This window comes from Sminthopsis crassicaudata, chromosome 5 (genome assembly GCF_048593235.1).
Source record: "Sminthopsis crassicaudata isolate SCR6 chromosome 5, ASM4859323v1, whole genome shotgun sequence".
In the NCBI taxonomy this organism is placed as follows: Eukaryota; Metazoa; Chordata; class Mammalia; order Dasyuromorphia; family Dasyuridae; genus Sminthopsis; species Sminthopsis crassicaudata.
Genome location: NC_133621.1, coordinates 5209236 through 5231830, shown reverse-complemented (window position 1 = coordinate 5231830; position 22595 = coordinate 5209236). Strand labels below are relative to the sequence as shown.

The following is a 22595-nucleotide window of genomic DNA, read 5'->3' as shown; positions in this document are numbered from 1 at the left end:
TGAAGGAGTTTAGCAGTGGCTGGGGTGGGCGGTAGGGGGATGGCAGAGGGAATATCTGCTATGAATAATAGTAAGAAAGCCAGCTTGGCTAAAATGGGGTCAGCATGGATAATAAGGACAAAATGGCGGGTTAATGGCAAGTGGAAAAGAGATTTCAATCCAAGCAAAGATCACTAGACTAATAAAGAGCAAGCAGAGTTTATTTTTGGGCTCTCAATGCCTCTTGACCTACCACAGGCAGCCTTGAGCCATCAATCTACTGACCTTCCTTGAGCCTCATTGCTTAAATGTTCAATGAGAGCTTTGGACTAGATGGTGTCTGATGCCCTTCCAAGTTTAGATGTTGTATCCTATTATTTGAAGAGCACCTGTAGCAGACTGAGTAAAGCCATGTTGGTTGACCAGAGACACATATCAGAGACTTTTTCTTTCAACCCACTTTACCCTGATTGACCAGAAATATGGAATTGGCTAGTTTGTCTACTTGTCTCTGCTCTGAGGCTTGGTTTATATAGTGCTTCTCTACCCCTTTTGGAAAAGGGGAGTAATAGGAAGAGAACTGCCTTATACATAGTCAGATAAGTGATTTTTCAAAATATATGCATTTCATTGGTATTATCTATGACTAGCTCATAAAATGAGCATTGTTTGTAAGGATACACATTTCATTTTTCCTTTCACTTGGGAATTTAAAACACCCAGAAGTACCAAATTATTCATTCTCTGATGCGGTTTCCTCTCTTTCCTCATGTCTCTCTTATCTGACTTTCTCTTTTCTTTGTCAGCCTCTCTTTCTGGCCATGTCTGGTTTTTCTTCCTCCCTCTCTGGCCGCCGATTTTCTTCCCTCCCCCCTTTTTAAGTGCTGTTCTTTTTAATATGGACCCTCCAGCAGAGTATTCCCACATCTGTTGATTTTTCACGTTGTACACATTTGCACCTTTTTCTTAACGTTGCCTGAATCACTTAATTGTCAAAGAGAGAGTTCATTTTAATGTAAATCTTACAGTATTACATGAGTGAATGTATGAAAATAACTTGGAACAGTTTAAATTGGGCAGGATTCTGCCTTCATCATAATATGCTTCTTCAGCATTAAAATAAACTTGCAACACATGCTGAAAAAAGTGTGTAAGAAGTAAGTGCCTTTCACTCGGAGCCTTATCTGGAAGAAATAGGCGATCACTTAATGGGATTCAGGAATCAGGAAATAATCCCAATAACTGACAATGTGATTGTACGATTAGCATCATATAATGGCAGGCTAAGTACCTGGTTAACTTGCTCTCTGCTTTAAAATTAGAAGCTTATTACAAAGTCATTGATGAAGGAATTGTTTAAGATTAACAGACAGCTAGAGAATATATTTACCCTACTGTTACAAAGCAGTTCCCAATTTATTTGGGCCATTTAAACTGGCATCGGGAAGTTTGGGGAATGAATTACAACTGAGATTCTGGGAATATCAGCAGACATGATTATTCCTTTCTGTTCATGGTGAGGCCGGAGAAGGATCAGGTATGGCTGCCAAAAAGCTTGCAAGTTCTGGGAGCTCCTGAATGAATGTCACCCAGTCACACTCAAGGCCACATCATTAGGAGCATTCTGTAAATCATGGGCTGGGGGGAAGAGGAAGCCATGCTTTTTTATCAAATGCTACCTTCACCTCATTATGCTCTCAAGCAATTTCAGAATTTGTTTGGCCCTTTATTTGTACAATGAAGAAATTGGGAGAGATGGTCCCCAAGATTCCTCCCAACTCTTACATTATCTGATACTATCTCAGCAAGATGTCGATTGTACATAAAGAAGATCCAATTCACTTCTAGTTGATCAATGATGGACAGAAACAACTACACCCAGAGAAGGAACACTGGGAAGTGAATGTAAATTGTTAGCACTAGTGTCTGTCTGCCCAGGTTACTTATACCTTCGGAATCTAATACTTAATGTGCAACAAGAAAATGGGATTTACACGCATCTATTGTATCTAGGTTATACTGTAACACATGTAAAATGTATGGGATTGCCTGTCATCAAGGGGAGGGAGTAGAGGGAGGGAGGGGATAATTTGGAAAAATGAATACAAGCGATAACGTTATAAAAAATTACTCATGCATATATACTTCAAAAAATTATAAATAAAATTTTAAAAAAGATATCGATTATAATTCAATAAGTATTTTTAAGCATCTGTAATGTGTCCATCAATGTGCTAGACCCAAGGGCACATAAAGGTAAAAAGCAAACAGAAACCAAACACACAAACAAAACAATCCCTGCCAACAAGGGGATCATATTCTAATGGGAAAAAGGAGATAAACAATCAGCTTTATTAAGCATCATCCATATATCAGACCTAGAGCAGCTGGTTGGTATAAGAGTGTATAAGAGCCTAAAGACAGGATAATTCATCTTCCTGTGGTCAAATCTGTTCTCAGACACTGACCAACTATGTGACCCTGGGCAAGTCACTTAATTAACTGTTTATGCCTTAGTTTCCTTATCTGTAAAATGAGTTGGAGAAGACATGGTAAATCACCTCAGTATCTTAGCCAAGGGAACATCAAATAGAGCCATGAAGAGTAGGACAAGACTTAAAATTGTTTGAAAAAATAACATCTTAAATACTGTGTTAAGTGCTAAAGATGAAGAGAACAATGTGAAATAATACATGCTTACAAGAAGTTTGCTTCCTATCCACATCATATACGTGAATACAAGTTGCCTCCAGAGTCAATATAAATAAATTTTGTGGAAAGAATCTTTCCATAAGCTAAGAATCAGGAAAAGCATTGGGTAGGAGAGGGGCCTTGAGCAAAGCTTTGAAGGGAGTAAGGAATTCTTATACCAGATAGGGTGGGAAGCCTTTGCAAAGTGCCAGAGATGGGAAACAAAAGGGATCGCTCCATTAAGTAGGGAAGTTGGAGTAGCCACTAATCAGATAAAGCCAGAGGAAGAGGATCAAGACTGAAGAGTTCTCCCCATGGAGAAAGGAGTTATGAAAATGGAGAAACCTGGAAGAGAAGATGAGGAAAAAGCCTCTATGGGACTGGCAGGAAGGAAGATGGGTCTCTCATCCCTTGTTCAGAGCCCATGATATGGAATTTATTCAAACACATGAATTGAGATTAATTTGGAGGCTGGGGGCAGCCTTCTCTCAGAATGTGGCAAGAGCATTTTAACGCAAGCTCTGTCCACAATGTAGATAAAATATGATACCCCAGAACAAGCTTTAGAAATAAAAGTACCCCTCCACTTGTATTATAAGCACTCAACCAATAAGGGAGGGGGGCTGCTCCGGGGCACTTTGGAGAAGGCAGGTTTTCCATCCTTCCAGCAAGAATCTCCCCTTTGGTTTCTATAAACGGTCCTCCTGTTAGTGGCTGGTGATTCAGTGAAGCCCTTTAAGGGGGAGGGGAGGTGGCGGCTATTGAAGAAGTGAGTTTACTATGATGCTGTCTTGTGATTCAAAACAGAACTGGGCTGTGAGGAGGAAGTGGATCAGCCCTTAGTTCCTCAGGAACCAAATATCCCTGAGTCAGAGTTTCACATATGACATGTGGCTGGACTCCCCAGAAAATCCACAACAACAAATTTCAAAACAAGAATGGATTCCAAGAAAAGAAATTGTATTTATCTACATTTCTTCCCCTAGGGCTGTATTTTCCTGAAGTTGTCTCTTTCCCCCCTCTATTTCCATTATAAAATTAGAGAAGGAAAAGTACTGATCATTTCTATGTATAAGGCACATTTTGCTCTCCTGAGTTTCCTCCAACCTTTCTGGGCTTGGGCTCCCAGAGTCCTTCACTGTTATGTCCTTCACACACACACACACACACACACACATGCTCCCCCCCCACACCATTGTAATTACTCCCTTAAAGTTCCTTCCATATCCTTCTGTTTAATCACTTCAGAGTCTTTAGCAGGGTACGTTGATGAAAGGACCTCTGGCTTTGAGAATATCAGAGACATTGTTCCAAATCTCACATTCAGCACCTGCTAGCTGTGTAACTATGGGCAATGGTCAATAAACAATCATTTATGAAGAGTTTGCTATGTGCCAGGCACTGTATTAGTCACTGAGGATCCAAGAGAAGGTAAAATTTAATCATTTTATGCCCCAAGTGTCTTGGTCACAGAAGACAGCATAGCATGTCTCAGCAGATTGCATACTGACCCCAGGACCAAGAAGACTTTAGTGTAAGACCTGTGTCTGATGCATGATGGGCATGTGATTGACTGATTTATCTGTCTTTCCAGTACTCTAGGCCAGTGGTGTCAAAATGAAATAGAAATAGCTCTTTAGAAGAGCATATTGATTTATTGTTGATGTTCAGTCATTCCATTATGTCCAAATCTTCATGACCCAATTTGGAGTTTCTTAGCAAAGATACTGGAGTGATTTGCCATTTCCTTCTCCTGCTTTTTGTTTTTTTTACAAATAAGGAAACTGAGGCAGATAGGATTAAGTAATCTATCCAGGGTGACCCAGCTAGTAAGAGTTTGAGGTTAGAAATGAATTTAGGTCTTCCTGAATCTAAAATCAGTGGTCTATACGTGTATCACCTAGTTATTGACTTTAAAAATCACAAATTAACATTATCTGTTATATTTTAAGTAATTTGTTAAATATTTCCTAATTATATTATAATCTGATGGAAAGTGGATAACATATACTCTAGGCAAGGCTCTGAGATAATGAGTTGAAGAGATAGCATTGAGCTATGTTGGTAAAGGAGCTTTGTCCACTGGGAATTAAAGCTCAGATCTAAAGTTAATTGTTATCTTGGAGAAAGTGGTTTCAGCAAAGAGGTTGGACTGATAGGATAGCAAATTGCAAAGAGTGAAGAAGAGAGTAAGGGGTGCAGAAGTGCATGCTGGGAGGGGACACAGCTCTTTTAAGAATTTTGTCCATGAGAGAGAGAAGATACATAGGATGGGAATGTGAAGGAAAGGGTTTCTAAGGAGAAAGGAGCCTTAGGCATTTTTGTAGACAATGGATATATTATCCTGTTTTGCCATTTCTTTAATGTAAGATATTATTGATAATAAATTATAGCCTACTGATGGCTGCCATGTGTACCTCTATTGCCTTTTGGAGACCCACAATTTCTGATTCTATGATGACTATAATATCCCATGATCCCAAGTAAGGAGTAAAATCGGAAAAAGCTAAGACTATTGTAAAGTTAAGTATCTGGGGATTATGGGAAATATTCCATATTTCCCAAATTAATACCATTTTCTTCCTTCTGGTCAATTTTGACCAGTTTCTTGTTTATCAGCATATATGTGTTGCCAGGTTTATTGGATAGGCTCTCCATCCAACTTTTAGTCATATTTTGAACCCAAAAGATTCTCAGTCCATTGATTTGTCCCCATGGGGATTCTTGGATTAATCTCTTTTTTAAACTTGTCATACATCCTTCTAGGAGGCTCTGTAGTCAGACATCTATAAAAATTTGCATTGATCTTGGCAATGAAAATAATTGATGAGTGACCAGAGTCAATGGAAGGACCTTACCATGTCAACCTGGGCCTTCTTACTATAAAATAAATCAGAAGGTTCATGGAGTCACAGCAAAATGGGAGAATGGGTTCAGAAGACTATCTTAAAGATGTTTCTAAAGCAGTGGATTTGTCCCATATCCAAAACAAATAAAAAATGTCTTCTGTGAGTCTTGGTCAAATACTAGAGTACTGATAATAACCATTTGTACAATGTCGTGGATGAAGATGATCTTTACTTACATGTCAGGATCTGTGGCAGAAGATGAAGAGACTCAAAAAACAATGAAGAACTCTTTAAGGTATTTCAAATATGATCAGTTCTGACACCCAGTGACTTCAATGCCAAAATGGGCATGGGTCAAAATGATGAAAAATATAGTTCAGGAGTAAAAATGAAAAAAAAAGAAGTTTTATCTATAATATCAAGAAAAAGCAGAAAGCACTAGATGTTAGCAAAACCTAATAATAACAAAGATAGCAGCAACAATAATAGGCACTATTATTATTATAATGACTACCTTTTATATAGTTCCCACTCTATATTAGGTATTGTAAAAAGTGCCAAATAAATATAAAGGAAAGAGAAGGGAAAGAAGAATGAAGGAAATAAAGAAAATGCATCAACAAAAACCAAAAAAGTTCAGTTAAATATACAAAAAAACCCTAATTTTGTCATTATTGTGCTAAAGTTATCAGGCATTGAAAAGCTTTCTGTGACAGAATCTTATGCTTTCTAAGTTAATCTTCCTCTTTGTTACTTTTTATGTATTCATTGATCAGCCATTTCATAATACTTTAAAAAATTAATTTTTCAAAAAGAATAAGTTAAGCTGCATTATCAAGAAAATTGTGAAGGGAAATTGGATGGATAGCAAATGTAAAGAATGAAAAAGGATCTTCAAGAGTGACATTGCAAACTTCTTTTTTAGGTAATGATGGGAGAGCCATCACTTTTGGATTCTCACACCCCAGGACCTAATGTGTGATGTGAGGATATTGACATGGCACTAAAACAACAAATATGGAAAGAGATACTGTATTAGCCCACATCCACAAAATATGTCCTAGAAAGAACAAAATTTGAGTGTGCTGAGAGGTCAGTCTCAGGATAACTGAAGGAGATAAGGATACCAAGAGCTTGGTAAAGCCCACAATATAGTCCAAAAGAATGTGGTTGAGAACATCCTAGTAACTGGTGACCTATGTTTCTATTGTTCAGTTTCTTTGAAATATTTGAATCTGTACACACACTGAGGTCATGAAGGTAGAAGGAAATAGAATTTTTTTTTTGGAAAAGATATTTTCAAACAAGGTTTTCTATAATCACACAAATGATTAAATTATCCAGAGAATTCAAAACCTCACTCTGCTTCTTATTTGAAGCTAGAGGGCACAATGGATAGAGCATTGTCCCGGTCTCAGACACAACACTCATTAGCTGGGTGATCCTGGGCAAGTCAACCCCAAGTGCCTTGCGAAAAAGAGTAGGGGAAGGGAGTGGAGAATGTTATTCCACAGAACAAGATACAAACTTAAAGGCTTCATTAAAGTCATCCAAGATACTTTGAAAGATATAAAGGCAATATTATTGGATGATAATCAGTATCAATATCAAAAAAGGCATAAAGGAAGGAAATTTGTTCACTAATGGGAATTGCAGCTTTCATGGAAGCTGTCCACTGCAGGGTGTAGATAGAACAGAGATTCCTTTTAGATGACAAGTTCTACCTGCTACTTTTTCCCCCTTTTTACCCATGTCATGATATTGCTTGCATGAAGAACTGTAATTTTTTAAAGCTTTTCAGCTGGGCTACATGGGTCAGTAGAAATTATTTAAAAGTTTCTTTAACAACTTATACAGGTAAAACAAAGTAGATTAAGTATGCTTACATACATGTTACTGTATTTGATTATGAAAACTCACATATCTTATTTTTCAGTATACAAATACACACCCAACCCCCCAACACACACACACACACACACACACACACACACACACACACACACACATATCTTGGACAAGTTCCACACAGTGGCACAAATCAATAATTGAACAGGTCTATATAGGAGAAAGGAGTGGTGTGCCATTGGGAAATTTTTCAGTGCTTTTGTTGATTAAAAAATTTCTGAAACTAGGGCTCATTTTTTTTAACAATCATTTTAAGATCAATATTATTTCTGATGACTCTATATGACTTTGAAACAATCAATAAGCATTTATTAAGTCCTCTTTTGTGTGAAGTGTTGGGTAGTTACTGGAGATACAAAGACAGAAATAAAGCAAAGCATGGGAAACCAGTCAGAGGATTCAAAGTTTGAGGTGCCCTGAAGGACAAAGACAGGAATTGGAGCTGGGGTGAAAAGAAGATCAACATGTTTGAGAATTGTGCTGATCAAACAATAGGAAAAAGAGAGATGTTATCAAAAAGTAAAGGAGGCAGTCTTGTCGAGCAGCTAGAGAAATTAGATGGGCAGGCCCCCAGCAAAACTGTATTAATGCTCATACAGTGGAGAGATAGAAAGAAGCCAATTAACCTGTCCATACACAAGAGCTTAGGAAATGCCTACTATGTGCCATATACTGAGCTAAGCAGTAGAAATGCAAAGAGAGTCAAAAAATAGCCCCTTTTACAGTCTATTGACAGCTAGGCGCAAAATACATAGAGGATAAGATGGAGAAAATTACAGAGAGAGGGGGACTAGCATAAAGAGGACTTGGGAATGACTTCCTTTAAAAAGCAGAATTTCAGCTAGGACTTGAAGTAAGCTAGGAAAGCTAAGAGATAGAATTAAAGGAATGGGGAAAATTCCAGCCAATACAAAGGTTCAGGATCTGGAGATGAAAGATCTTCCATGAAGAGTGAGCAGAAGGTCAATGTCACTGGATTGCTGAGTCTATGAAGAGAGTGAAATGTAGGAAGACTGAAAAGGTAGAAAGGTCAGGAAAGGCTTTCCAAGTCACTGAGAAGCCTTGGGGAGGCTCTTTAGGGGATGTGTCTGGAAATAGCACCGAAGGAGAAGAAATGCATGAGTTCTTCTCTACACTACTAGATAAAGCACTGCTATCAATTAGATCATAATTCTACTAACATTCTGAAGGGAAGTCAAACTCTAATCACAAAGTGTAAGCCTAGAATCTTAACACTATAAAATTAATTAATAATTCATACATAAATAGAATAGACAAAATTTAAGTATTTAACTATTGAAAGACTGGAGATGATTTTCCCCTCTTTTTAAAGAGCTTGCCAGGAAGATAGATCTAGAGACTATAATAGTTATGATTTACGTAGATCTTAGTTCTTTAGAACCTGACAAGGTTTATTCTGCTCTTAAAGAAACTTGGGAGCTAATTTTACTGGAAACTAATAATTAGTTGGATCATGACCCAGGTAAATAGGTAAACTGAGGGTTAATGGTTTCATATCAGTTTAGAAGAAATTTTTTTTACTATAATGCCCGAGGGGTATTACCAGTGATTTGCATAAGAGCAGAAATGCCATGCTTACCAACACTTTTTGCTAGCAAAGCAAGAGAGCCAGCATATTGGTTGAGTGACTATTCACAGAGTTCTCAACAGTTCAAAGCATTAGTCAATCAATAAAAACCCATTCACCATTTGCTTTATGCTAGTGGCCACGTTAAAACAAAAACAAAATCGGTCTTTGCATTCAGAGCGTTATTTTCTAATAGGAAAGCCTACATATAAATGCATCAGTCTATACAAAACAAATATAGTTGATGGAAGGTAGCTTTAAAAAGAAATACTCTAGCATCGATGGGAGCCAACAAAAGCTTCATGCAGATAACACTTGAACAGAATCCCAAAAGGAGCCAGGGATTCTAAAAATGTTAATTTAGAATGAATAACTGAGTGTTCCAAAAATGGGGGACAAGCCTTGGTGGAGCATTCTGTGTAAGGAACAGCAAGGAGGCTTTTAGGGCTGGACTGTGAAATATGTTGCAGGAGGAAAGTTATCACCAAAAGACCTAATAGATCATTTATAGCAAGATTGCAAAAAGCTTTAAATGTTGAATAGAAAAGTAAACATTTGATCCTAGTGGTACTAGGGAACCATGGATTATATTGAGTAGACAAGGTGTTATGGTCAAATTCTTTGGGATATCACTTTAGAAGCTGTATGGGAATTGAATGGTTTAGGGAAAGTACTTTTGGGAAGAAGTCTAATTGGACAATAGCCAAAGTGAAACCTCTTCTCTGAGCTGCATCATCCCTTTCTCTTCAGTGATCTTACATTGGTGAACTATACAAAGAAAAGTCATGACCTACTTTAATGTTTTCTACTAATATTTTCTCATTTGTTACAAGAATTTAGTAACTAAATGGATTGTTATGATCAACAGAATCTAAACCACTATTTGGGGGGCGCCTTTTGGAATGTGTCAAGGCCATAGAAAAATTTAACTGAAAATTAGACCCTTTTAAATTTCAAATTATTTGTCCTTCATTTCCCATTTGTATCTGTTTTCCCTAGTGATCTGAGAGAAACAAAACAAAACAAAACAAAACAAAATGGAGAAGTACATCCATTGAAGAGTTTCTAAATATCTGTTAAGAGTAGGGATCAGTCCAAGCACATTAAGATTCTATTTTCCCCTACAAGTGTTTGCTGCAGATGACCCCCACTGATCTTAAATATATTTCTGTTTCTGTGACTGAATAGAGGTTTTCCGTACAGCATGTTCTAATGGTACTCTGGCCTTTAGCCAACAAGGGACTGAATAAGGCTATTTTTAAAATACAGAAACTGGGAACAGCTGCAGCAATCAAATTTGATAAAAACAGAGAGGAACTTTGCTTTTTTTACAATTTGTCCAAGTTTAGACTTCTTTCATAGAACTGCTTTTGTTCTGTTGGGTGAAGGGGTATAAGACCAAGACAGTGGAGCCCTTTTAAACAAATAACTTTTAAAGGAACACAGCTTAAAGGAATACTTTTTTTCTGTTCACCAACAAGATCAATGCAATAGTATTTTAAACTGTGAAAAGAATATGTCTCTTATTTATTTTTTAAAGGAGGGAAAGAGACCCCATGATGTCAGTCAGGCTTCCAATAAACCAGAATTGGGGCCTCTCCCCCCACGGTGATTCTGTGAAAGGAGAGATGAAACTTTTGGGTTCCCAATGATGGAAAGATGGTATTTGGATATCTCTTGTGTTCTCAAGAATGGTCAAGGATGAGGGTAATTTGAATGTTCCATTTCTGCTTTTCACATTGCTATTTGTCATGAAAGTTTCCAAACTAAAACAACCGATTAATATCAATGTGGTGCTTTTGTAAAGAGAAAATGACATGGTCTTGAGATTTTCACAGAGACCCTTTTGTCTGCATCCTTCCCAACAGGCCTGTGGACAGGGTCTTGTTCTTTTTTTTTCTTTCTTTCTTTTTCTCTTTCTTTATTATCCCAGCTCCTTGGAAACATGTCAGTACATGATTAATAAGAATCACGAGGGGAATACAATTGGAGAGGTCTCATATACAGTAGTAAGGAGGTGATGAGTTCCACCTTCTAAATGATTTCATGCAAGGGATGAATTTCTCCACTAACTTCATAAGTGACGTAGGACAAAGGAGATTGTATTTCACATACGCATTTACAAATGACATTAATTTTAAAATTTCATCCAAATAAAACTAGTTATGTCAACATTAATTCTGTTTGGTAACCCAAGATAGTAATAGAATTCCTTTCTGTGGCCATATGGCCATGAAAATAAAATTATCCAATGGCTCACAGAAAAGGCCAGAATCCGGACAGAATGTGACAATCCAGGTGTGTTGTCTGAGTGCTGCTTGATTAACCCGATCACTGAAAGCCCATTAAGTAATGGTGTGTATCTGTGAAAAGGCAGGAAAAATGAAAAATGAGGATATTCAGCCTTTTCCTACGCTGGCCTCTCTTCCAAGGAAAGAGTTGAGGACCCAAAAAACTGTTCATCATTGAACAACCTGCAGGCAATGAGGGCATCAAGCAGGTCTTCAGTATTTGAGACCATTGCTGCTCTTGTCTCTGTTCCTAAAAGCAGTCCTGCATTCCTGCATAATGGGCAAACTGGCCTTGAAGACACCCACTGTTCTGAGCCAGTTCAGAAGCATTCATGGTGGGCAGAGAGCCCTGAGCTCAGCAGGTTTCTAGGGACCCTTGGCAAAGCCCCAGTTTTGAGACTCCTATCCTATATTTTAACTGGCACGAAAGAGTTTCAGCATGATGATTACTGGGCTTTAATTATATTTAGTCGTGTAGGCTCTTCTTTCTGAAGACAAACTGCCCAGAGAGGCAGATTTACCACTGGCCAGCAGTGTTTTTATGCAAATGCTTCTGAGGGACTGCAATCACCCCTAACATAATAGAGTCTTTCAATCTCTTGCCAGGAGTGTAATATTTATATATTACCAAGATAAATTGGATGTCCACAAGGATTGCATTATTTTCTTTGGGGGGGGGGTTCTCAATGTAAATCATATTTCCTAATCATCATGTTTTCCCCTCAGTTTAATTTTCAGCCTTTAAGTTTAAGTTCATAAACAAATTCTGAATGTATTATGGTACTTACCATTTGTTTTGAATACTTCGGTGATGTTGAAATAAAGGGACAGTGTCAACATCTCATTACAAGGCAGGCCATTTCTCAAGTGTTCCTGAGAATTGATGAAAAATGGCCTGACCAATACAGACATTGTCCACCATATAAAATGAATTTTGGAGTCCATTTCTTTTCTTCCTTTATTTCTTCCTCCCTCTCTCTTCCCTCCCTCCCTCCTTTCTTTTCTTCCTTAATTCTTTCCCTAATTCCTTTTTCCTTCCTTACTTTTTCCATTTCTTTCTTTCTTTCTTTCTTTCTTCCTTTCTTTCTTTCTTTCTTTCTTTCTTTCTTTCTTTCTTTCTTTCTTTCTTTCTTTCTTTCTTTCTTTCTTTCTTTCTTTCTTTCTTTCTTTCTTTCTTTCTTCTTCCTTCTATCTCTTTTTGTTACTTTTTCTCTGTTTCACTTTCTTCCTTTCTTTTTCTTCTTTTCTTTTTTCTTTATTGAAATAGTTGTTTCTTTTTGTCTCTTTTCTCTCTTCCTTTTCTTTCTCTTTCTTTTTGTTTCTCTTTTCCTTTCTCTTTTTTTCTCTTCTTCCTTTTGATTCCCTTCATTTACCTTCTCTTCCCTTCCTTTCCATTCTTTTCCTCTCATTTCCTTTTCCTTCCCTTCCCTTTCCTTTTCCCCTTCCCTTTCCTCCTTTTCTCTCTTCCTTCTTTTCTTTGCTAGAACTGCTTAAGTGATAGGCAGCCATGGATTGACTATCTCCCTAGTGACTTTATCCCCTCCCCAGGAATGAGGGTGAGGGGGCAGATGCCCTTCCACAGGCTATTCAGGAACTGCTGACATCAGCCCCCATTCATGAGAGCTCGCTTTGTGGACTGATGGCGCTAATATGAGGAGACACGTGAGGTAACTGGGTTTATGGAAGAGAGCAGGAGAGGCACGGTGCTGTGAAAACATTCCCACACACTCGAATGGCCCATTCACAGAGGAAACAAGCAAGAGCCTTCAGCCCTTCCACAAAGCTTAATGAACAAACTTGCCCAAGATGCAGAAGCAACAGGATTTGATGCTTCGCACTGCCCTCCCCCCACCAACTCCTGCCTTATTAATACAGTATCCATGTAAGAGAAGTAGGCGCAATGGAATTAGGGTGGAAACAATTCTCTGCCCCATGACACTCAGAGGAGCGGTGAGGACGCTTCCCAGCCTTTTCTCTCCAGGAAGGGGACACCGTCGAGGTATTCCATAACCCAGACTAGCCTTGACTACCACTTTGCTTGAATTCTTGGAAGCTAACCCCACATCATCTATGCTTTACTGAGGGAAGAGTTTGAGGTGAAATGTGGCTGGCCATAACATTGCTGGTACTTTTCCAGATAAATTGTCACCTCTATTCTAAGGTGACATGCTGCTGATACCATAAATCCTCTCCATGTACTCCGTGGGTATTAGAACATGCCCATGTCTTTCACATGGGACTTTTGTATCTTGTTTGCAGTTGCAACTTTCCATTTGTCATATCTCTCACATTAAGGTATAAATGTATACATGGTATGTGGGGGGGGAAGAAAAAGATACAGAGACAGAGACAAAGAGATAGAAAAAGAGAGACATGAAGACACAGAGAGACAGAAGAAAGGGAGAGAGACACAGAGAGGTAAAGATTGTTACTTTTCTATTTGTACCCCAAGAGTTCAGTAAATGTTTTATCTGTTCATTGTCTGAATATATGAATAGTCACATCTCATTTATCTGTCAGTCAGGTGATACAGAAATTAAAGGCCTAAAAAAACTTTAGTTTCAAGCCTGCATCAGACACCTATTCGATCCATGGCCTCACAAAGCCATTTAACTTCTTCTTCTTCTTTTTTTTTTAAATAATAGTTTTTATTTATCAGATAGATGCATGGGTAATTTTACAACATTGACAATTGCCAAACCTTTTGTTCTAATTTTTCCCCTCCTTCCCCCTCCCCCCCACAGATGGCAGGTTGACCAATACATGTTCCATATGTTAAAGTATAAATTAAATACAGTATATGTATACATGACCAAACAATTATTTTGCTGTATAAAAAGAATCAGATTTTGAGATAGTGTGCAATTAGCCTGTGAAGGAAATCCAAAATGCAGGCAGACAAAAATGGAGGGACTGGGAATTCTGTGTAGTGGTTCATCGTCATCTCCCAGAGTTCTTTCGCTGGGTGTAGCTGGTTCAATTCATTACTGCTCTATTGGAACTGATTTGGTTCATCTCATTGTTGAAAATGGCCATATCCTTCAGAATTGATCCTCCTATAGGATTGTTGTTGAAGTAACCATTTAACTTCTTAATCTATGTCTTTATCTGTAAAATAAGGAGAATCACATTCAACTTCCAGGGTTCTTGTAAAGATCAAATGATTTAAATGGCTAGGTAAATGATAGCTATCTGATGTTATTTTTGTGTGGTGGTTATTATCTGATACTCTTGTCCTTTTCCTAATTATTAAACCTACTTCTTTTGCTTTGTTATGGCTTTAACTAATGACTTTTAAAAAAAAATCTAAAGTTTATCCTATGAAACAACAATATATGTATGTTGTTTTCTGTGTTAATTTTTTGATAGAACTTTCAAAGTATCAATGAATTTTGTAATTCATCAAGATAGTCGTTTATTAAATGACAAGGATAACATTCCCTCCTCATCATTCACATCTCTTATCCAGACTTTTAGCAGGGAGATGAATTGGAAGGCTCTTAAAATAATCGAGACTTCCCTATGACACAGGCAACATTTTTTGGTGAACACAACAACCTTATTTTAATGCTTGTTTGATCTCATTCATCAAAAGGTCATCAAAGTTACATTTGTTGTTAAATATTTCAAGGTTCGTCGTACAATTTTGATGTGTTCTTGAGAGACACCTGGACAGGAGGAAGCCATTTGTGTGCTGTTTAGTTTCAAATAATAAAATAGAAATTCACATTTTTTAATTTGATGATAAGACAGTAGGCACATGGATCAATAGTTATCCACATTCTTCCAGTTACTTATTGTAGGGATATGGGAGAGAATTAGATTCATTTTCCCCCCTACAACTTTCATCTCCTCCTCCCTTTCAGATACTTTGGGAATCAGTTCCTCAATTCTTTGAAAATTGGATATTGCCTTAAATATAGACCTTCTTGATAGGTACTTGATTTTATCCAGCTACTTTTCCCATATTCATTTTCTGTCCTTCTTTTTCTACTAAGATTGTCAGGTAAGCATTGAATTGTAATGACATGACTACCTTTAATAACAAATAGAGTTTGTTATACAAATCTTGACGTATATTTCTTTTTTTACCTTTTCAATCTATTACTTACTCCTTACTTCAAATCCTTCAATGCCCTTGAGATAATTGTGCTTGATTGTCCCTTGCCAAGCTTTCTGTAAACTTTTGTTTTGTTTTGTTTTCACTGCTCCTGGCTGTTTTTGAGTCAGTAGTACTAGTGATCTTCTACTAGTCTTCTCTATACAATTCCACAAACTAATTTATATTCCATACCAATGCTGTCTTTGCTCTATCTTATCACTTACCAAGGAGATCAGCTGTTTGCTGGACAAAGTGATTTCCAGAGCTTGATTTCTTTGTTGTGTTGATTGATTTACATAAGAACTTACTTAGAAAATTGCAATAATCTGACATGATATGTATTATTTTATCCCACTTTTCATTTTCCCGCACTTTCTTGTTTATAATGCTCCATTTAACATAGCATCACATGTCTCATCTTTAGTTGCAGAATTTCAAATTTGGAAGAAACATTAATAACTGTCTAATATTAACGAAAATCCCCATCTTAATTATAACCTCATGTGAATTTTTATCTTTGCTTTAACAAGCTGTAGCCTGACCATATTGAAGTAGTTAATTTGGACAAGATTCTTACATTAGTAACTAAATATTTATCTGCTGAATTTGTAGCCATTACTTTGTTCGTGAAGTTATTTGTTGCCCATTATGTGCAGTTACTCCCAACTCCCTCCTTGATAAGGAGAGTCCCATTGTCAGTGGGAGCTTTTTGTGATTTATTTTTATTTTCTTTCATTTTAAATTCATAAACAATAATCTCTCCTTTCCCAATATCAAAAAAAAGTATGAAATAGAACTTTTGCAACAAAAATGAATATAAGAGCAAAATAGATTTCACATTTGCCATAGGCATTATCAAATTTTAATTTGAATGCAGGACCTCTTTTTTTCTTTTTTTTTTCCTTTAGGGGGGACATATCATATTTTACCATTAGTTCTCTGGAATCATGGTTGGTCAGTGTAATAATTAGCATTCTTAAATTTTTCAAGGCTGTTTATCTTTATAATGTTTTATTTTTCTTTGTTTTCCTGAGTTTACTCACTTCCCTTTGTATCATTTTATACCAGTTTTCTTAAGTAAATCTTAAGCTATTTCATTATTTCTTATATCATAATAATAATATTTAATTTATTCATACATCCAGTTTATCCAGTCATCCTACAATAGAAAGGCAAACCATTTCAAACCACTCTCTTCATAAATTATCACTTATGGAAATCTCCCTATATGTTGCCATAACAATCTCCTGGTTCTACTCATTTCACTCAGCATCAGTTCCTGTAAGTCTCTCCAGGTCTCTCTGAAATCATCCTGTTGGTCATTTCTTACAGAACAATAATATCCCACAATATTCATATACCACGATGTATTCGGCCATCCTCCAACTGATGGGCCTTCACACAGTTTCCAGTTCCTTGCCACTACAAAAAGGTCTGCCACAAACATTTGTGCACATGTGGGTTCTTTTCTCTACAGACAGTCCTTAAAAGAATACACCATGCTGCATAATAGCAGGTGATCGTGGTGAAAACTAGCATGATCCATGGAGTTCTCTACTAAAATCTGAATAAGGAAAAACATTTTGAGTTGGAGCAATCAAGAGAAGTTTCATGGCAGAGGTGGCATCTAGATGGAGCTAATTGTAATTAAATGATGGGAAAGTACTTTGGAAAAAATATATTTCATTTATCGGTACTTTTTGTTTCTCTGGTGGCCAAATCTGGCTAACTGGATGCTTATTCCAAGGGTATGTGACTCTTCGGTAATAAAATTCATGCAGCATGATTACGCTGTGCCCTTTCCTTCTCGGAATGCCAGGCTTCATTCCACAAGATGCTTGTGCCCACACTCAGTCTGGCTCAGGCAGGCCTCCCCTCTTCTGTCTCATTGCATATGGTAGTCTAAAGTAATTACAGAAGGAGAAATCATCTCGGACCGCCCAACTGACAAAGTTAAGCAATGGCACCAATGAAAAAGTGCTCTTCCTATGGACACTTCTCTGGGGAAGCATCCTAACGCCTCACAACAAGGATAGAACAATCGAGGCAGGATAACCAAAAAGTAAGAAGCTGCTAATGTACTCCTCACATCTAGAAACAGCTGATTTGGCAACTAAGTATAAAGAATAATTAGACAAAGTAAGAGACAATTTAAGAGTCCGCTTTCTTCCTCTGAGTTGGGGCAAGATCAAGACAAATCCGCTTCCCCAGAATGCTCTGGTTGGCTCTCCCACAAACACAAACCCCAAGAGGAACCTTCTTAAGCCATTGCTTGCTGGGTCTGAAATGGTTGGCTCTCCCACAAACACAAACCCCAAGAGGAACCTTCTTAAGCCATTGCTTGCTGGGTCTGAAAGATCCACCTCCTTGGGTAGTTCAAGGGAATATTTCCTGAAATATACCAAGGTGACACTTTGTAACCCTGTCTCTCTTCTATATTTACATCCAGTGGGTAGCATAGTGCCTGCCACATAGTAGGTGCCTCATAAATTCTGCTTCATTGATTCCTTTTCTTGCCCTAAACACAATTATTAGAGAAGCCCACCCTCTGGATAATGGCAAAATGTCCCTAGTACATGTTGAGACTTTGGGGTGCAGTGAATAGGAGTATGGAGAGGGACACGTGGATGGTTGGTAGTACTATCTGTGCCAGTAAGAAAGGATTTACAATATCAGACAGAAATCATACTCCCTAGAATGACTCTGATTTCAGGTTCTTGATGTTACTTTCTCCTTCCAATGCACTTCTTGGTCCTTGACTGATCATTGCTTTTGCAATCAGAAGACCCAGTTTGAGATCTCCACTTTCCTATCTACTGTCAAAGTGAGCTTCGACCTGAAGGGATGCCCTTCCCCTGTAGGCTTGGTGGCCTGATCTGTTAACTCAGAAGGTGATACTGGATGATGCCTTTTTGCTCCAGATCCTAGGTTCCTTTGTGTCTCTGGGGACAATTAGCTGCACTCACTCTTTAAATCGCTGCTATGGTTCATTGAAGGAAACTAGGGGCTCTTCAACATGAAGACCTAATTGGTGCCTGAATGAGTATCAAGACAGTTGTGCCTTTAGGCCCAGAGACATAGTGCTGAGGAGATCCTCTAGGGGGCCACAGCGGGGTAATGCTTTTCCTAATTTCTGAAATTAACATCCAAGAAATTAAACCATTTCATGGTTTATATGATCTGGGGCTCATCTCATTCTGTTCAACAACCATATATTTAAGTCTTACTCTGCAGACCTCAGTAGGAAGAAAAAATACAGAAAGCTCCTGCCTTCCAAAAGCTTTTTGCTTTACTGGGCAAATTGTTATTTTTCCTTCATTCTCAAAGAGGGACAATGGGGAGGTGGCACCATGACATGCAAGTGAATTGGATTTAAGTGAGGAGGACTGGGCTAGGTCACCTGCCTCTCTTCTCTGGAGCCATCTGGGGCCAATGGGCAGATACAGATCAGGACAACTGGAGATGGCCCTGGATGCAATGGGAGATCTTGACCTTTTTAAGGTAAGGTTTTCAATAAATAAATAAATTTAGACATGTAGGCTGTGCTTCGGTGGTTAAAGCACTAACACTGAAGTCAAGGTGACTCAAGTTCAGATCTGTTCTCAGACACTGGGTGTGTGATCCTTGACAAGTCATTTCACTCTGTCTGCCTCAGTTTCCTCATCTATAAAATGATCTGGAGAAGGAATAGAAAACCACTCCAATATCTCTGCCAAGAAAACTCCAAATGGGGTCCTGAAAAGTTGGACACAATTGAAGTGTCTCAACGAGCACAGCTAAATGTAAATTTTGAGAGCTCTAACAACTAGGACTATTCAGAAAAGCTTTTTTGTAGATGGAGGCACATGAGCTGAGCCTTAAAAGAATGGGAGCAATCTAAGAGGTGGACTTGAGGAGGGAGTGGATTCCAGGCCCAGGAGACGGTGGATGATCAGGAAAGGGAAGATCAGTGTATGGGAACCTCAAATAGAGCAATCTGGACTGGAGCACACAGTGCCTGAAGGGCAGTCATGTGGAACCAGTCAGGAAAGGCAGACTGCAGCCAGGCTGAGAGGGGCTGAGCAGCATAGATTTATAATCAGTAGGAGCTACTGAAGATTTTTAAAGTGGGGACCATCAGAGCTAGACGGAATTGGGGAGCTAGACAAAGGATGGATTCTCCCAGGAGTGAAAGAAGCACTGATGCTTTTCCCAGCTTCACATTCAGGAGGGCCAAGACTGTTTCCCTGTAGCTAGAACCTAATCCTTTCTCACAGATTTTGAAGATGTTCCCACAGCACAAAGCCAGTGCGCACACTCCCTGAATCTATGGCCAAGTGAGGATTTGTGGCAGGCGATCAACAGTGAAATCTGTGTAGAGTATATTAATTTGTTATTTGGAAAGGAAAAAAAAAAAAAAGCAAGATTCTTGGTCACCCAACGAGTGGGAGGGGAGCATGTCCTCCTGCCAGAAGCTTTCAAATGTTCCCTCTGCCTGTCATGTTCTCTGTGTTATTTGACTGAAGAAAGATGGAGAAGTTTAGAACTTTGCAAACCCCCAAGGAGCTGTCTTCATTATTGCTTATTAACCAGGCTGGGTAATTGATTTCCCTGGCATTTTAGCAGGGAGAAAAACAAAGGCAAATGAAAAGAAAGAAGAAATGAGAAGGAGGGTGTTAGACAGTGGCAATCTGGTGTGGGCGTAGCAGACTCCTGTGTGATTCACGGAACAGTCAGGGCGCGCAGACCAACTGCATCTTGTCTCCAGAGGCTCCGCTCAGCCCGTCCGAGGACCGGCTCCCCGGGCTCACTTCAGCTCGGTGGCAACAGGGAAGGCCTGGCTGCCCCTCGGGCTGGCTTGCTAGGTCTCACATGGGCTCCCATCTGGGGGCCTGACAGCCGCCACGTGGAGTGCTCCGGCTGGCATATCCCTAACAGACACCCATCCTAACAGCCAGCCTATAAAGCGAGGCACATTTGATGCGGGCTACAGCTGAAAGAATATGTTTCCATTCCTTGTCCATCTGTTCTTGGCAGCATAAATTTAAATGAGAGACACAGAACAAGTTTCATGAGAAATAAGCCTAAATCAGTTCTAGAAGAGCTGGGTGGAATCTCCAAACACTCAAGACAGGGAGGGGGGCATTGAAAGCTGGAGACCTGACAGAACACTCAGGGAGGAGGGAAGAGGTCATTTATTTTTCATAAGACTATTTCCTGCCTTGTTTGAACTTTAAGGTGAGGGGTGGAAATGGAATCCCATATTATTTGGGGGTAGATTTACTTCTAAATAATTTTCTTTGGGTACATGTCTGCTTTGAAGGCATTTCATAAATCCACCAATGTTGACCTCTGCCTACTGAAGCCATCTCTTGCTAACAATCAGTTCCTCAAATGTCCCATGGTTTGCAAAACTGAGATCCTTGCAGGCTGCCCACCATGGTCCTTATAGAGAGAGAGTATAGATATGAGGGTGTCCTTCCATTGAAGAGGAGACAGACGATAAATGTAAAATGTCCCATATTCACTTTCATACACAGTTTTTCTATTAATTTCTTTTGATCAATTTTTGCTTTGACAATCAAAAGCTCACTGTGCAGAATGGGGATGGAAATGGCTATGATTCTAAACACACACATACATCAATAAAATGCAAAGGGAAGTCACATGGAAGAAGTCAGAAAAGGGAAGCTGCAGCAAAGGTGACAAAAGACTTTAAAAAGTCAATTTAGAGGCAAGAGTCAAACTGGACTTTAGGAAAATGATGTGGCAGCAACTTGAGAACTGAGTGGAGAAAAAAGAAATTAGACTCAGAGAGACCAATGTGGAAATTATCACTGTACTCTAGATAATAGGTAATGGGTCCCTGAATTAAGGGAGTGAGTGTGTTAATGGAGAAGAGTGAATAAACAGAAGATGTCCATCAGGCAATAAGCTTAAGTACCTGTTATGTGTCAGGCGCTGTGCCAAGTGCTAGCGATACAAAAGTGACAAAAGACATCCCCTACTCTCAAGGAGTTCCTAGTCTAATAGGAGAGAAAACAAGCAAATATATACAAATAAGCTACAAAAATTGGATTTAAAAAAGAGAAAGCTCTAAAATTGAAAGGGGCTAAGGAAGGCTTTCTGTAGAAGGTGGTATTTTAGTTGTAACTTGAAGGAATCCAGGGAGCTCCATAGTCAGAATGTAGGAGACAGAGAAATCTTAGCATGGCGGACAGCCTGAAAAAATGCCTGGAGGGGAGATACCGACACAGCCAGGAGGTCAGAGGGTATACAACATGGATGAGATTTGGTGGGGAGTTAATGGCAAGAAGATTGGAAAGGGGGGTATGGGAAGGTAGAATTGACAATGGCAACTTATTGTAGAAAGCTTGTAATCTTTATGTTTGGAGACTTAGACTAGACAGAAAGCTATTTGCAAATCTAAAATATCCTAATAGGTATTATTAATGTTGTATTATTGCATGGAAATTCAAGAATATTAGAGTGTGAAGGGCAGTTAGATGATTCAGTGGATAGAGTGCCAGATCTGGAATTTGGAAGACTCATTTTCTTGAGTTAAAATCTATTCTAAGACGCTTACTAGCTGTGTGACCTTAGGTAAGCCGCCTCATCCTGTTTACCTCAGTTTCCTTGTCTTTAAAATGACCTAAAGAAGGAAAAGGCAAACCACTCTAGTATCTTTGCCCAAAAAGCCCCAAATGGAATCATGAAGAAACAGATATAACTGAAAAAAATGAAAGAACAGAGAGTGAGAAGGGATATTAGAGCTTATCCTAATCTTGCCCTCCTGACAATAAAGGAATTCAAATTAATTTTGTAAAATTCCATGCATTCATTCAACAAGATTTCACTTAGTAATTAGTAATCTTTAGGAATTAAGCAACAGAAATGGAGCTCTGTGATAATGATGTATTTATTATTATTATTATTATTATTATTATAGCTTTTTATTGACAAAACATATACATTTTTCAACATTCACCCTTGCAAAAACTTCTATTCCAACTTTTCCCCTCCTTCCCCTCACCCCCTTCCCTAGATGACAGGTAGTCCAATACATGTTAAATATGTTAAAGTATATGTACAATACTATATATATATATATATATATATATATATATATATATATATATATATATATGTGTGTGTGTGTGTGTGTGTGTGTGTGTGTGTGTGTGTGTGTGTATGTATGTATGTATGTA

The 22595-nt window shown here is 38.4% G+C and overlaps 1 protein-coding gene across 4 annotated transcripts in view; it reads left to right on the top strand.

Annotated features, from left to right (window-relative positions):
• Positions 1-22595, top strand: part of DGKB (diacylglycerol kinase beta) — a 675591-nt gene that overhangs the window by 630311 nt on the left and 22685 nt on the right. The gene's annotated exons all lie outside the window — the stretch shown is intronic.